Raw genomic sequence first — 15,002 nt, 5'->3', positions numbered from 1 at the left:
ATTGGCTGTAGTGGCCAGGGCTGATGGAAACTATAGTCACGTGATTGGTGTCACATTGGCAGCCCCTGCGTTATGCTTTCTCTTGCTACCAAAGCACATCCATAATTTCTCTAGCATGCGTTTTTGGACAGGAAAACAAATGACTTCTTGGACTTTGACTCAACCCCCCGACACAGTCAAATGCTGTGAGCTTCATATAGGAACTACTGGGTGAATGAATGTGTTTTCCTTATCTGAAAGGTCAGAGTATGGCAATGACAACAGTTCCCTCTGACACTGTAATCTACAAACACACAGCTGCCCAGCCATGGTGATCTCACATGCTAGTCACCTGCTACACAAGATGCAAGAGATAATGTAAAATGCACCATTATGAACTCAGTTTTTCCCCTCTACTGGGATTTTATACATAGCTTAGATAAAAGTATCCTCATATCCTGTGTCATTAAGCCAGATTCCTCTGCAAGCAGCTGTTGATCTGGTGTCAAAGCAGCCACCTGCCAAATAAAAATCTAGGTCATCTCACTCCACCCCCCCATTACCATCCATATTTATTCATTGAGAATTTCATTTTGATTTCATAAAACATGAAGGTGGAAGACAGCAGAAGGCTTTATAACAAACAAACTCACCTGTCTGATCCACAGGTTACATAAGCCTGGAAAAGAGATCATTTTCTCATCCATTTTGTTTTGATTCCCTTTAATGGAATAATTTCCCTCCTTGAACATCTCCAAGGTGCGCACACATTTAAGTGCAGGAGCTCATCATGATACCCCCTCCCTCACAGGCATAATCCCAAAGGAGAGTCTGAAAATGTTGACTCATATGTACCCCACAAATAGCAGCAGTACATAGTGTGGTATCCAATTAAGTAATTTCATGCATAGTTGACTATGATTGTCTAACTCAAATCTGATGCTTTGCTTCCTTGAACTCAACAATGTTTGTTTCTGAGTGCATAGGTTCAGCTTTTAAAACACATTGAGCTTTAATAAAAGGTCTTCAGCCTGATGAAATGCAACCTTTTAAATCAGAAACACAAACATTCTTGCACAAATAAGTGTTGTCATTTAAAAGGCTATTGTATGAAGCAGGAGTTCCATTGAAGGAAAGGAAATAAGTATCCAGAATTGGTCAGATTTTTCATGATTTGACATCCTCTATGTTAATCTGCACAGGGACGCAGGTGGCGCTGTGGGTTAAAGCCTCAGCGCCTAGGACTTGCCGATCGAAAGGTCGGCGGTTCGAATCCCTGTGGCGGGGTGCGCTCCTGCTGCTCGGTCCCAGCGCCTGCCAACCTAGCAGTTCGAAAGCACCTCCGGGTGCAAGTAGATAAATAGGGACCGCTTACCAGCGGGAAGGTAAACGGCGTTTCCGTGTGCGGCTCTGGCTCGCCAGAGCAGCGATGTCACGTTGGCCACGTGACCCGGAAGTGTCTCTGGACAGCGCTGGCCCCTGGCCTCTTAAGTGAGATGGGCGCACAACCCCAGAGTCTGTCAAGACTGGCCCGTACGGGCAGGGGTGCCTTTACTTTACCTTTATGTTAATCTGCCAGAAACAGCAGTAACATTTGAAAGCCTTCTTATTGCATTCACTAGCCAGAATATGGAGGGGCCATCAATAACTCTGGTGCTCTGGCAGATGGCATCCTTGTTCTGCTCTGGGGAAAAAGTGCAGGGGCAGTTCACACCACTCTGGTTGCCACTTGCCCACAAATTGGTGCATCCCTCCTTTTTAGATTACAGTACCAGGTGACTTTACGTATGGTAGAGAAGCAGCACGATGTCAGGATTCAGCTCTGCCCAGACCTGGAATCTGAGATCTTAACAGAGGAGGGGGAGAAGTTCTCTTACAGCTCAGGATCCAGCTTTCCTGACCTGGAGAAATTCAGCACATGGGCCCCTTGTATTCTGGGAAGGAAGAAAATGATCTTGCATGTGCTGCTACACAGTAGGCAGAAAGGAAGAAAAAAAGTAGTAACCTTAAAGAAAGGGCAAAGAGAAACTTCTGTGTGATAGGAAGATGCTTATGATTTTGAGCCCTCTGTTCTGATTCTGCACTACATGGTGCAATTTATTACCCTTAATTAATTAACTTGTATATTGCCTTATATTTCAGGACATTTCAAAGCGGAGCAGTTAGGCCTCCTTGGTTATATTGAAGCACATCGCCAAACTGAATTGTACACAGTAATGGAGCATTACACAAAGGACTCCATATCTTAATGCCCCGGCTTTGTCGCCCATCCTATTGCTTTGTCTCAGGCTTGACCATCTGAGCGGTCATTAAATCCATCATTTCCCCTCCCCTCGATTCGGTCATTTTCCTTCCTGCTTCATACCATTTCCTTTTGTGCCGGTAGCTGCTGTTCCTAAATCAGTCACAAAGAGGGGAATTGGGGTGGCTGATGCATGGCACTCCCTTCCCCATCACGCTGAGCTCATTCTATCTGCAGCGCCTGCTGTCCCGGGAAACCAGGGGGACCGGAAACTGAGCACGAGTTCCTTTGCACGGCAGCTCTGAAGATACACCGTGCTGTGCAGTCGGGAAAAGGTTCCCGCGGCAGTGTTTCTGAGAGCCACCAACTAGCAAAACTGCATCTCCCATGAGGCCTGCTTTTGAGCACTCTGCAGCTAAAAGAACAGCAATCTCACTCTGTGAGCACATAACATGTTGGACATCTTGGATGTAGCGGTGGCTGCTGCCTGTCAGAGCTGGGGTTGAATAGCAAAGGGCAGCTGAGCAGGGCAGCTGAGGCCTGAAAAGTCAGCAGGTACCACAGGGTTGAGAAGCAGAAAGAACAGCACTGAGAAGGGATTGGAAAAGGTCTCTCAGCAGCTGCAAGTGAAAATTCTACTGCGCAGTCTGAAGTTTACCAAGGGTAAACAGCCAGGTGAAGCTCAGAAAGCAAGTTATCAGAGCCTGGAGGAAATGACTGTCAACGCCACCTGTGCAGTACACCAACCCACTGCCATTTTGAAAAAGGGCAAAGAAAGAAAACGGAAACAAATCCTTAGAGATCAACGTGTAGGATGTGTGGTGGGGTTTTTGAAAAGGGTATACACACACACATACACACACACGGGGGGGGGGGGGAGAGAGAGGGCAGCATAGAAGCACAAACATTGTTCACAGGATTTGCCCCCTGCCTGTCCCCATCAATTAGCATGCAAACATTTTTGTGGGTGCCTCCTAACTAGGCAACTGCTGCTCATTTTTGTTCTTTGTTCTCGCATAGACAGAGATATAGGATAACAAGATACCCTAGGCCTGGGATGCCTGCATTTTAGAAGACTGAAGGGAAAACCTGTCATGGCAGCTGATTCTGAAGTGAGGAAATAAGGATCTGGCTGCACGGATTAAAGAAGTCTCAGGGGATCAGGAAAAAAGAGAGGCAGCTGGTAATGAGTGGGGGAAAGCGAGGACTTACTTTTCTGATGGGCGACTTGTATGGGTGGAAGGGGAGCTCTGGGCCATCCAAATGCTTCTAGAAGCTCACAAACAAGGCACAAAACTGGTGATGGTCTTTTCATGTTATTTATCCCTAGTGCCTGATATGCAGTGGTAAACAGAACATGGAGGCCCATTGAGCAATCGTGGGTAACGGATGTTGACAGAACTATCTGAATTTGCAGTGATTAGGATCTCCTTTGGGGTTTTGTTTTGCTAAGTCACTTTGCTAAGTGACAGCTTTGAAGAGCTGTGCAGTCCTTCTCCCAGGGTAAAATAGTACCCCCACACGGATGTTAGTGTAATACATGTGGGTAGGAAGGCTGACATCATGTGACATGACATGACTATATCCTGCAGGAATGGCAGCAAACCAGCCAGACCTCCTTGTTAACTTCGCAGCTACAACCAAATTATTTTTATTTGACTTCCTCTACTAAAGAACCCATTAACTACCTGGACTTTTAACTGGCCCAACCTACACTCAGCATAGGCTAGAGTGATACAGTATAACAGACCCTCCAAGTATCCCCATTTAATTTTTTATTATGCTTTTATATGTTGGAAGCCGCTCAGAGTGGCTGGGGTAACCCAGTAACATGTGTGGGGTATAAATAATAAAGTTATCATTATGGAATGGGATGTCCCTATTTTCATCAGAGAAATATTGGAGGGTATGGTATAATATGAGGTGAAGAACAAACCTGCAAATCAAGTCCTACCCCCCCCAATAAATAAATAAAGTTTTTCTGTAAGGTTTTAGTAAGGCAACAAGTTGAATAGAGAAAATTATTTTAGGAAAAACAACAGCTAGTTTTACTGTTCAGTAATTACCCATTAGGACAAATTAAAACAAGAAGAGATACATCCAGTTATATAACACTGTTCTGTTTTTGTATCCAAACCAATACAGTACTTATCCATTTACACCCATCAGCTCAGCTTCTGGGTCCCTTTCTGGTTTTGTTTTCTCCTGGCTCCTTTATGCTGCAGTGCTTCAGTTTTTCAAGTATTAGAAAAAGAACAGATCCCTAGCTAAGTTTCTAATTCCCCCGAATGTCAGGTTCCTGGGTTGAATTTTTGACCCTCCTGTGCAGAACCTTCCGAGCCAAAATTGTCCTATCAATTTAAACAGCCATTTTGACCTTCCTGGGCAAGAGGGTGCTCTTGAAACCAAAAACAACAATTTTATTATCCAAGCTTTACAACCAAGAAAGCAAACACAAACTGGCTGAAAATCCTGGTCCTTCACAGCTGGCTTTGGCCAAATAATTTGTCTCTGTTTAGCTATCTAGATGATACTATTGGTCCATCTAATACTCAACATTTTATTTATTATCTTACATTTATACCCCCTTTCTTCCTTCATGGAAATAAATGGAGCTTCCAGGCAGTTTCCCATGTGGGCACCTACCAGACCCAGGCTTGCTTGGCTGCAGAAAAGTGATGGCCTTATATGGCTTCAGTGTCCCATCCTTGCCTGCAGATGCCAGGGGTTCAACCTGGGACCTCGTGCAGGCAAAGCACATGTTCTACCATGGCCCTTCTAGTACCCTGCTAACAAAAATGGTCCACCAAACGCTTCCAGGCAGGCTGTTTGTGCAACAGCATCCCCTCCTGTCAGCCTCCAGCACCTAATAATCAGTGTTATGCTGCTTCTGAACATGGAGGTTCTATTTGGCCATCATGATTGATAGAAGGGGCTTGAATGGGTGAAGCTGAAGTGTTTTGAAGAGTGGATGGGACTTATAACACACCTCCTCCCCCCTTTCTGAAGGCGCCAGGCGCCTCCGTTAAATACACAGTTCCTGACATCTTGTGGCATGACAGACACGAACTCTCTGTGGTCACACGCTCGGAATAAATCTAGGCCTTAAAAATAGAAGTTGGCAAGACTGTTTGCTTTTGAAAAGGCAGGTGTGGGATTTGACCTTGCCTTAGATGTGATGCAGTGCTTTCTGTGTGCTTCTGTAGTGTGCTTGCTCAGTGGGGTGGTATGTGCCTGGCATACAGCCAGGAGATTAGACAACTTTCTTGTTATTCTTATACCACAGCACCGTAGAAGATACAGCAACTGCAGCAAGGAACCAGGAAGAAAATAACATACAGCCCCAGAGTGCATGTGTCAGTCTAATTACAAAACTCACATTTTAACCCTTTCACACAACACAGGGCTAAAAAATACAGAGCTTGTTTTCTTTTCAGAAAAAACAAAGGTGAGACAGCGAAGCAATTACAGTGGTACATCGGGTTACAGATGCTTAAGGTTACATGATTTCGGATTGGGCACCGCCCCAAACCCGGAACTACTGGAATGGGTTACTTCCGGGTTTCAGCGCCCGGGCATGCACAGAAGCACTAAATTGCGCTTTGCGCATGTGCAGAAGCACCGAATCGCGACTCATGCATGCGCAGACATGGTGCTATGGGTTGCAAACGCTGTCGGTTGCAAATGTGCCTCCCACACAGATCACGTTCGCAACCCGAGGTTCCACTGTACAGGTTGTAGGCAGTTAGTTCTAACCAGAGTAGACCCACTGAAATGAATGAGCATGACCAGCTTGCATCTGCCACTTTCCATGGGTTTATTCTGAGTAGAATATGGATGGCGACCACCACACCCACCCACAAACCCTCATCTATCTATCTACCTATCTAATATTTTTGTAAGAGAAAGTCATCACACTGAAGTTTGCATGGCTGCCAATAGGTGGTCATGGGAGCAGCATGCAAGCAGTGGGTAGGCAGAACAAATAAGTGAAATAGGTTGGCCAGCAGCATGAGTGAGCAAGGCAGCAGAGCAAGTAGGCAGGTGGCCCAGGCAGCCTTCCCGTGTTCCCTATCATTTGCCGTGGCATAAGTACATGGGCATAAGCTGCCCTGTAGTGCACTGTGACAATAAGGCCAAGACTTCAGGTCACTAGGTGAAGAGCTTTAAACTTTTTCTACCCACTCCAGTCCTGTGTCTACTTTAATTGCCCGCTATTTTTGTTGTTACCACGATCAGTGGGATCTTGCCTGAGAGTAGGGTAAAGAAAAAATGAGGGAGGGGGGAATCCAGTCCCCTGGGTCTGGGTTAACAACCCCTGCTTTAGAGAGTTTTAAAAAAGGTAAAGGGACCCCTGGCCATTAGGTCCAGTCGTGGCCAACCCTGGGGTTGCGGCGCTCATCTTGCTTTATGGGCCGAGGGAGCTGGCGTACAGCCACTTCTGGCGAACCAGAGCAGCACACGGAAACACCGTTTACCTTCCCACCGAAGCGGTACCTATTTATCTACTTGCACTTCAATGTGCTTTCGAACTGCTAGGTTGGCAGGAGCAGGGACCGAGCAATGGGAACTCACCCCATTGTGGGGATTCAAACTGCTGACCTTCTGATCAGCAAGTCCTAGGCTCTGTGGTTTAACCCACAGCGCCACCAGCGTCCCTTTTAGAGAGTTTAGGTCAAATCTTAACCAGAGCATGATGCCCTTAAATTTACTGGTATTCCATTATAACTCCCGAGTCTTTATTGGGATAAAGTGCTAAGATCACACCCTTGGCTCTGGTTAGAAAAGCAGAGTGTGATGGGGCCCAACAGTTAAAAGTTGCAGGAGCATGCTTGCCAAAAATCAAGCTCTGCTGACCTTCATTCTTCCCTTTCTCTGTGAAATTCATTTGACAAACACTGTCAGGCAAAGCAGATAAGGGGGAGGGGGAGGGTGTTTGCCCCATTTCCAGGAATTCCCCTCACCCCCGTGCTAAAAAGAGAGGCCTAAATCCTTTTCAGTTCAAAGTGTACTACTCACTTTTCAAAGAGCACAACCTGATCAAGAAAACCTGCCAGAAATATATTTTTAGGGCGAGCCAAAGGAGCCAAGAGTACAGGATTGTAAATGGATGGGAACCCCCATCCTCCTCCATGTGCGGGAATGTATGTTGCTATCAAAGGGTTAAAAGAGTAGCAGAAACGCTCTAATCACTGAGCAGCTGGAGGTCATTAGGCTTCCAGGAACATGAGTCTGTATAAATAGTCCCCCTGTTTGTTTGTTCTCCCCCTTCTCCCTTTTGGGTGTGTGTTTTGCTGAGATGTGTGGTTCGTCACCAGGATTGTTTTTTGGTGTTTTGTAAATAAACCTTATTTTTGATTTACAAACCGCATGCTCCAGGACTCCTTTTGGGAAGATGCTGCCTCTCCTGCCCTTCTTAGCTGCTGCGCGAAATCCTCTGCCGTGGTGAGACTTTTAAAGAAGGAAGTGCACTGGGCATTTACATTAAACTAATTAAAGTTTAATGGGACAGGTTATGGATGTTTGTACGTCAAGAAGGAGATAAGGAGAGCAGTTCAGAGTGATTTATGCAAGGACTGGAGTGAAGACAGAAGCGGTTGCCGACAACGAAAGCCTCCAAAGCAGCTTGAGTCCTGCAACGTGCCTAGAAAAGTTTTAAAGAGGCACTGCGCAGTTTGTACTCGCTGGAAGACGTCTGATTCCTCAAGGAGCCACCTCAGCAGCTGGGAGACGGTCTACAGGTGTGTGAGTATCGTTCCTAAGCCCCAGGGAGGATGGCAGAGTCCCAGGAAAGTTTTACTGTCCCGTTTACGCGACTCAATGGGAAAAATTGGCAAGATTGGAAGGCTAGAGTAAGGGTTTGGTTGCAAGCAAAAGAGTTGTGGAGCTGTACTGAAGCACCGCCTTTACAGGCAGCTGCAGACGCGTCTGCAGAAGCCAAAGCAGCAGCAGCAGCTTCACAGAAACGCGACAGGAAAGCCCAAGGTCTACTAGTTTTGGCAGTGGGACCAGAGCAAATGCCTTATGTTTCTGAGTTAAAGAACACACATGAGGTCTGGACGGTTCTGCAGCGGTTAAATTCCAGAAACACTGCGGGGGCCAAGATCCATGCTACAAGATGTTTGTTTGATTTACGTCTCCAACCGGGAGCGTGTGTGAAAGAACATATTGCCAAAATGGTGTCTGCCTTTAATCAACTAAGACAGCTGGGCATTCCTTTCTCTATGGAGCAGCAGTCATACATATTGTTGTCTTCTCTTGATAAAAGCTATGAGACTCTAGCTCTAACTTTGGAAGCTATGCCTTCAACTGAATTAACCCTTGAATACATTTCTTCTCGGCTTGCGGATGAACAGGATAAAAGGCAAAGAGAAAGAGGTTTGTCTTTAAAGGGGAGTTATGCTGTGCCTAAGAGTGTTGATGCTGAGTTTGAGCACACAGTAAATGCTTTTGCAGCTAGACACTGTTTTCGCTGTGGTTCCCCTTACCAGACAAGGAGTTCCAGGGGACGTCGAAGAAGAGGAGGAGGTCGTGGCTACTCCCACAGCACACAGCACATGGCTTCAGCAATGGCGTTGATGCAAGGGCGTGGCCAAGGCAGCAATCTACGCTGGTTGATCGACAGTGGTGCATCTCACCACCTGGTGGCGCCATCTAGTGTCCGTTTGCAGAATTGCAGACATTTGCAAACCCCTAAAGTTGTGACAATGGCAGATTCAACTAAACGTTCCTTAGAGACTGTAGGCACAGTGTTCTTAAATTGTTTGCAAACAGAAATTGATGCCTACGTGCTAAAGGGACTGAAGGGGTGTATTTTGTCTGTGTCAGAACTTGATAGAAATGGGTTTAAAACTGTGTTTGAAAATGGGGTTTGCACTATTTCAAAGAATAACGTATCTCTTTTGCAGGTGGAATGCAGAAATGGGTTATATTATTTTGAGACAAGTCCAGATGAAGTTGAACAGGTTCATGCTGGTTGTGTGAACACGCCTACCCATAATTCTTGTGTTCATTTATGGCACCGCCGTTTAGGGCATATTAATTTTCAGTATGTTAAAAGGCAACCTGAATTATCAGAAGGGTGCAAATTGAACAAATGTAATAAGTATTTGGATTGTACTGCATGCAAAAGTGCGAAGGTTCATAGATGCAGCTATCCCAGTTCAGATAGGAAATCTGACAAAGTATTCCAACTTGTGCATATGGACCTATGTGGCCCAATGCCTGTTGCTAGCATGGGAGGTTCGAAGTATGCACTGTGTCTCTCGGATGACAAAACAAAGGTTACATGGTTTTTTCCTCTCAAAACAAAAGCAGATACTGCAGAAACAGTTAAAAATTGGGTTCATGCGGTAGAACTTGAATTCGGTACTAGAGTACTTGCTTTTCAGACAGACAGAGGGTCAGAATTTACCGGGTCTGTGTTGCAGAATTTCTTTAAGAAAAAGGGAATTAAGCATCGTCTGTCTACACCTTATTCCCCCCAAGAAGGAGGCGTGGCCGAACGTAAAAATAGGGTTCTGCAAGAGTTGGCAAACTCTATGTTGTTTGATGCTAAACTTCCTCAGAGTTACTGGGCGGAAGCCTGGCAGGCGGCTACTCATATTCTGAACCGAGTATATAATTCGGTAATTGATACTACGCCTTATTTTGCTTTATATGGGAAGAAGCCCAAAGTTAATTACTTTCGGGTGTTTGGATCTCAAGCCTATGTACTTATCCCAAAAGCGTTAAGGAAAAAGGGAAGTCCAAGGGCTAGGAAACTCATCTTTTGCGGGTACGAACCACATGCCAAATCTTGGAGGTTTGTGGACCCAGGTGGGGATACTACAAGAGTGGTCCTCAGTAGGAGCGCTGATTTTTGTGAGCAGTCCGGATGGACTCACTTACACGCTAACCCTGACATTTTGAGAGATGATTTAGGCATTCATGCTGAGAAAGAAAGTCTAGAGAGTGATGAGCCAGAAGGGGATGGTGCACATGGTTCAGATGCAGATTCTGATCAGGCACGAGGTTCTTCTCCTAAGGTAGAAAAGCCAGAATCTAGGAGTGCTCCAACTTCGCCAGTCAGTAGGCCTAGCAGACAGCAAAAGCAAAGCAGGTCACCTGCAACACCAAGCCCAAGGGAGGTATCTAAACGGAGGTCTTTATCCCTAGGGGCGCGTCCAGACATAAAGTCCGAGACAGATTCTGACAGCCAACGGTCAGAGGGGGCACAAGAGGAGCAATTGCGCAGGTCAAGTCGTGCGACGAAGGGCAAGCCGCCAGAGCGGTTTAAGGTGACAAGTGTATACGTAAATATGGCACAGTGTGAGCCAGAAAGCTATATGGAAGTACAACAGCTTCCAAGCTCAGAAGCCGTAAAGTGGCAGGAAGCAATGGAAAAAGAGATGGCTTCAATGAAGTCTCTCGGTGTGTTTACAAGTACAGAGCTTCCGAAAGGGCAACAAGCTGTAGGTTGTCGATGGGTATATCGTTTAAAGCCCACAACTACTGAAGAGTTGCAATATAAAGCCCGGCTAGTTGCAAAAGGGTTTTCGCAGCGCAAAGGTGTTCACTATTCTCAAATCTATGCCCCTACTTCAAGATCGGAGTCATTAAGAATGCTTCTAGCCTCTTCAGCTAAGAAGGGAAATAAGCTGTTTCATTTTGATGTCAATGTGGCTTATTTAAATGCAGACTTACAGGAGGAAGTCTATATGACACCACCACCAGGTTTTGAAGGAGACAAGCCAAACCAGGTCTGGCGCCTACACAAATCCATTTATGGGTTGAAACAGTCCGCCCGTAATTGGAATTCCTGCTTAAACGATGCTCTAGAGAGCATGGGGTTCAGAAAGAGCGCAGCAGATGCGTGTCTTTATCTAAAAGGCTCGGGATGTGAACAAGAAGCAGTTTTGATATTTGTTGACGATTTATTATACAGTGGAAAGGATGATAAACTTGCACAACAATTTGCCACAAAGCTTGGAGAAAGGTTTCAGATAAAATCACTAGGCAATGTATCTGTTTATCTAGGAGTTAAAATTCAGCAAGATGAAAATGGTAACTATTGGCTTAGCCAAGAAGCTAAAATCCAGCAGTTGCTGGAAAGGTTTAAAATGAACAACTGTGCTGGTGTTAAAACCCCAATGGAGTTAAGTTACACAAAGGATGCTCAAACTGAGCAAAAGGCAGAGTTCTGTAATCCCGGGGTTTACCAGTCAGCGATAGGCAGTCTACTCCACATTGCACAGTGGACTCGGCCCAATATAACATATGCTGTCAACATGCTGTGTAGACAAGCTGAAAAACCATCAATGCATGCTTGGCAAGGAGTAAAAAGAGTTTTAAGGTATCTCCAAACTACCAAAAGCTTTCGCTTAAAACTATCAGCAGAGGGCAGCACACAACTTGAATGTTGGGCCGACAGCAGTTGGGCAGATGCTGGACCAGATAGAAAATCAGTGTCAGGAATGGCGATAAAATTTGGAAATGCACTAATTGGCTGGAGATCAAGAAAACAATCACTTATAGCTTTAAGTTCAACTGAATCTGAGTTCAATGCGTTATCAGATATATGTAGAGAATTGGAATTTTATAAGCAACTGGTACAAGAATTGTTTGGAGAATGTTCCCTACCTATCAGAGTGTGGGAAGACAATCAACCTTGTATTAAACTAGCTAAATCAGGTCAATTCAAGGCGCACACAAAACACTTGGATATCCGTTATCAAAATGTATGCCAAAGTGTAAAACAAGGTTTAATTGAACTAAAGTATTGTCCAAGCCAAGAAAATCTCGCAGACGGTTTTACAAAAGCTTTGAGTCCGCAATCTCATAAATGTTTCTGTTCAGGTTTAAATTTGTATTAAGGTTGGTACAGCTCAGTGTTACGAGCGAGAGGGGGTGTTGCTATCAAAGGGTTAAAAGAGTAGCAGAAACGCTCTAATCACTGAGCAGCTGGAGGTCATTAGGCTTCCAGGAACATGAGTCTGTATAAATAGTCCCCCTGTTTGTTTGTTCTCCCCCTTCTCCCTTTTGGGTGTGTGTTTTGCTGAGATGTGTGGTTCGTCGCCAGGATTGTTTTTTGGTGTTTTGTAAATAAACCTTATTTTTGATTTACAAACCGCATGCTCCAGGACTCCTTTTGGGAAGATGCTGCCTCTCCTGCCCTTCTTAGCTGCTGCGCGAAATCCTCTGCCGTGGTGAGACTTTTAAAGAAGGAAGTGCACTGGGCATTTACATTAAACTAATTAAAGTTTAATGGGACAATGTAGCATGGTGATTTCCCACTAATTGCCCAGGGCGCGAGCAGCCAAAGGCTACAGAGCACAGCAAACATTGTGGCATTTATCAGAAGAACCTGCCATCCATGCCCCGCTTTCAAGCATATAGAAGTATTATTTATCCCTTTGGTTTGTCGTTACTTTGGCTCTATTACAGGAGTTAAAAGCTTGTTTTACACCAAACAAACTTTCTGCCTCTCAGCAAATCGGCTGAAATACCTGCTGTATCACTGCAGGATCAATGGCCTAATGGCTGAAAATAAACTAGAGGGCAGGAAATGTGAATTCATAGTGTGAATGCAACTAATACAAGACCCTAAGAAAAACAATTTTCTTGTTTATACATTGAGCCAAGTAGAAGTCGCAACAAAATGTTAAAGTATGGAGTGTTCCAGTTAGGCATGCCTTCTTCCAGGACACTCCATTACATTTCCACCTACCTCCCGTTTTAGTCTCTCCCTAGAGACAATCAGCAACCAGTGTCTACTTAGCATGCTCATCTCTCCTTGGTTTTTTTTTGGGGGGGGGGTGGAAGTTTCCTCTTAGGTTTATTTAGATTATGCTGTATTTCTGCAAAATTTGGGATAATGACATTTAGAGATAACAAAACCTAATTTTATTCAAGCACTGTGTTGAAGGCTGATCCATTAAATGCCTGAGGGATGCATTAAAAAAACCTGATCCATTAAAAGCTAGCACATATAGGTTATGAATCAAAATAATTTTTTTGTCAAACAGAGGAAGCCTTGGATCCTGTTTACTGACTGGAAAATAATGGGAGTTTTATCCTGTTGTTTACTTAGAATGGTTTTGTTTTGATGAAAATCCCCCCCCCAGCTCTTATCAAAACTCAGGTACAGAGATATCTGTGGGATAGTGCAGTGATTAATAGACCATGTTCAAACAGTGACCACACACATCGTAGTCCTTTTTATTGTTTTCATAAGAAAAACCTGTATCAAGTCTTAGTTATTATCACATCCAGATAAAGCTACAGTGCAAATCCATACATAATTGTTAAGAAGTTCATAAAAATCACAGGCCTATCTCATACATAATGCTAAACATTTTTTTTTTGTTGTTAAACCATGGCTGAGTGCTATGCGAAAATTCTGCCCAGGGGCTTAATTATAATTTGTTTACTGCTAACAAAGCACAATCTTAAGCCACGGTTTGTTATTAGCTTATAAATCTTGGTTTGTTAAACTGTGGAGTGATCATATGTATGAACCCAGCACTTCCTAGCACCATGGGTTTTGTTTTTTTCTAACCATCACCCTCAAATGTTTACCCCACTACAAAGGCACAAGGCAAGAGTAACTGGAAAACAGTTCAAACTCATGAAACAGCCATGACTTGTTTAATCATCTGTGGGACAATTTATAGTTAAGCAAACCATGGCTTAGTGTTATGGGTAAACCAGATCACAGTGTAATAATCCAGTGTTATCGCCATTTCTAGTTGTAAAGGCTTCATTGAGTCACATTTTATTTCAGAAAGACTAGGGAAGAATACTGTTATTAATCAGACCCTTAAAATTTGCATGTAAACATCCCTGAGGAATTAAAGCATTTAAGACAAGTTTCTTTCTTTCTTTCTTTCTTTCTTTCTTTCTTTCTTTCTTTCTTTCTTTCTTTCTTTCTTTCTTTCCATAACCTGTATATTACTTTACATAAACAGCACATTTAATCTTCTATACAGGAGCAGATGAATCAAGTTCTCTTTTTCTGAGCAATTATGTAATCAAATTTAAAGTGACAAGTTTCAAGATTAATACAAAATGAAAAGCAGCACTAGGGACTGTCCTATTGCAACATCTCTCGTAGGTACTATAGATGAGAGTAGCAGAAAGACACAAGATCCCTGGCTCCTATCAGGATTCAAATTAATCTTCTTCCTGTCAAGTGTACACCCACTGAAGGAAGAGAGAATTGATAGGACATCCAGAAAACAATGCATTTCAGAAGTGAAAATGAAGAGGCATGTAAATCAGGCTGTGAGTAGAATAAAAGAACTTGAATCCAGTGAAATACATCTCTCTAAGGGTGCTTCCAGCTGGGAGAACTTGCTAGCACGCAATCATTGCTGTTCTGTTTTAAGCTGGAAGTAGAACAGCAACTCTGCTTCTAGACTTCTAACACTCTTTAGCTAACTGGTCCCACCCCCCACCCCCGCCTTTCCCCAGACTCAAATGTTTAGAACACCATTGTGTAGAGGAATGGTAAATTAACTTCTTCACTGCACTCTGGATCATAGCCCCCTGCCCCACAGCTGCCATTTAGGGCAGGCATAGGCAACCTCGGCCCTCCAGATGTTTTTGGGACTACAATTCCCATCATCCCTGACCACCGGTCCTGTTAGCTAGGAATCATGAGAGTTGTAGGCCAAAAACAGCTGGAGGACCAAGGTTGCCTATGCCTGATTTAGGGGAATGGAAGAAAAGAAAAAGATATAAAGGCAATGGTAGTTGGAAAGGGTAGGATTAAAGTGATTCCTTTTTCACAGAAGCAAGG

The 15,002-nt window shown here is 44.2% G+C and overlaps 1 long non-coding RNA gene across 1 annotated transcript; it reads left to right on the top strand.

The window, feature by feature from the left end:
• Nucleotides 1-6,928: 6,928 nt before the first annotated feature.
• Nucleotides 6,929-13,813, top strand: LOC309372705. Its single transcript, XR_014169636.1, has 2 exons — nucleotides 6,929-7,369; nucleotides 12,481-13,813. It is a non-coding gene; the product is annotated as an uncharacterized lncRNA (long non-coding RNA).
• The last annotated feature ends 1,189 nt before the right edge of the window (nucleotides 13,814-15,002 follow it).

This window comes from Podarcis melisellensis (assembly GCF_964234715.1).
Source record: "Podarcis melisellensis genome assembly, chromosome: 6".
Lineage (NCBI taxonomy): Eukaryota > Metazoa > Chordata > Lepidosauria > Squamata > Lacertidae > Podarcis > Podarcis melisellensis.
The sequence above is the reverse complement of the archived record's forward strand: the minus strand, read 5'-3'. Positions and strand labels throughout refer to the sequence as shown.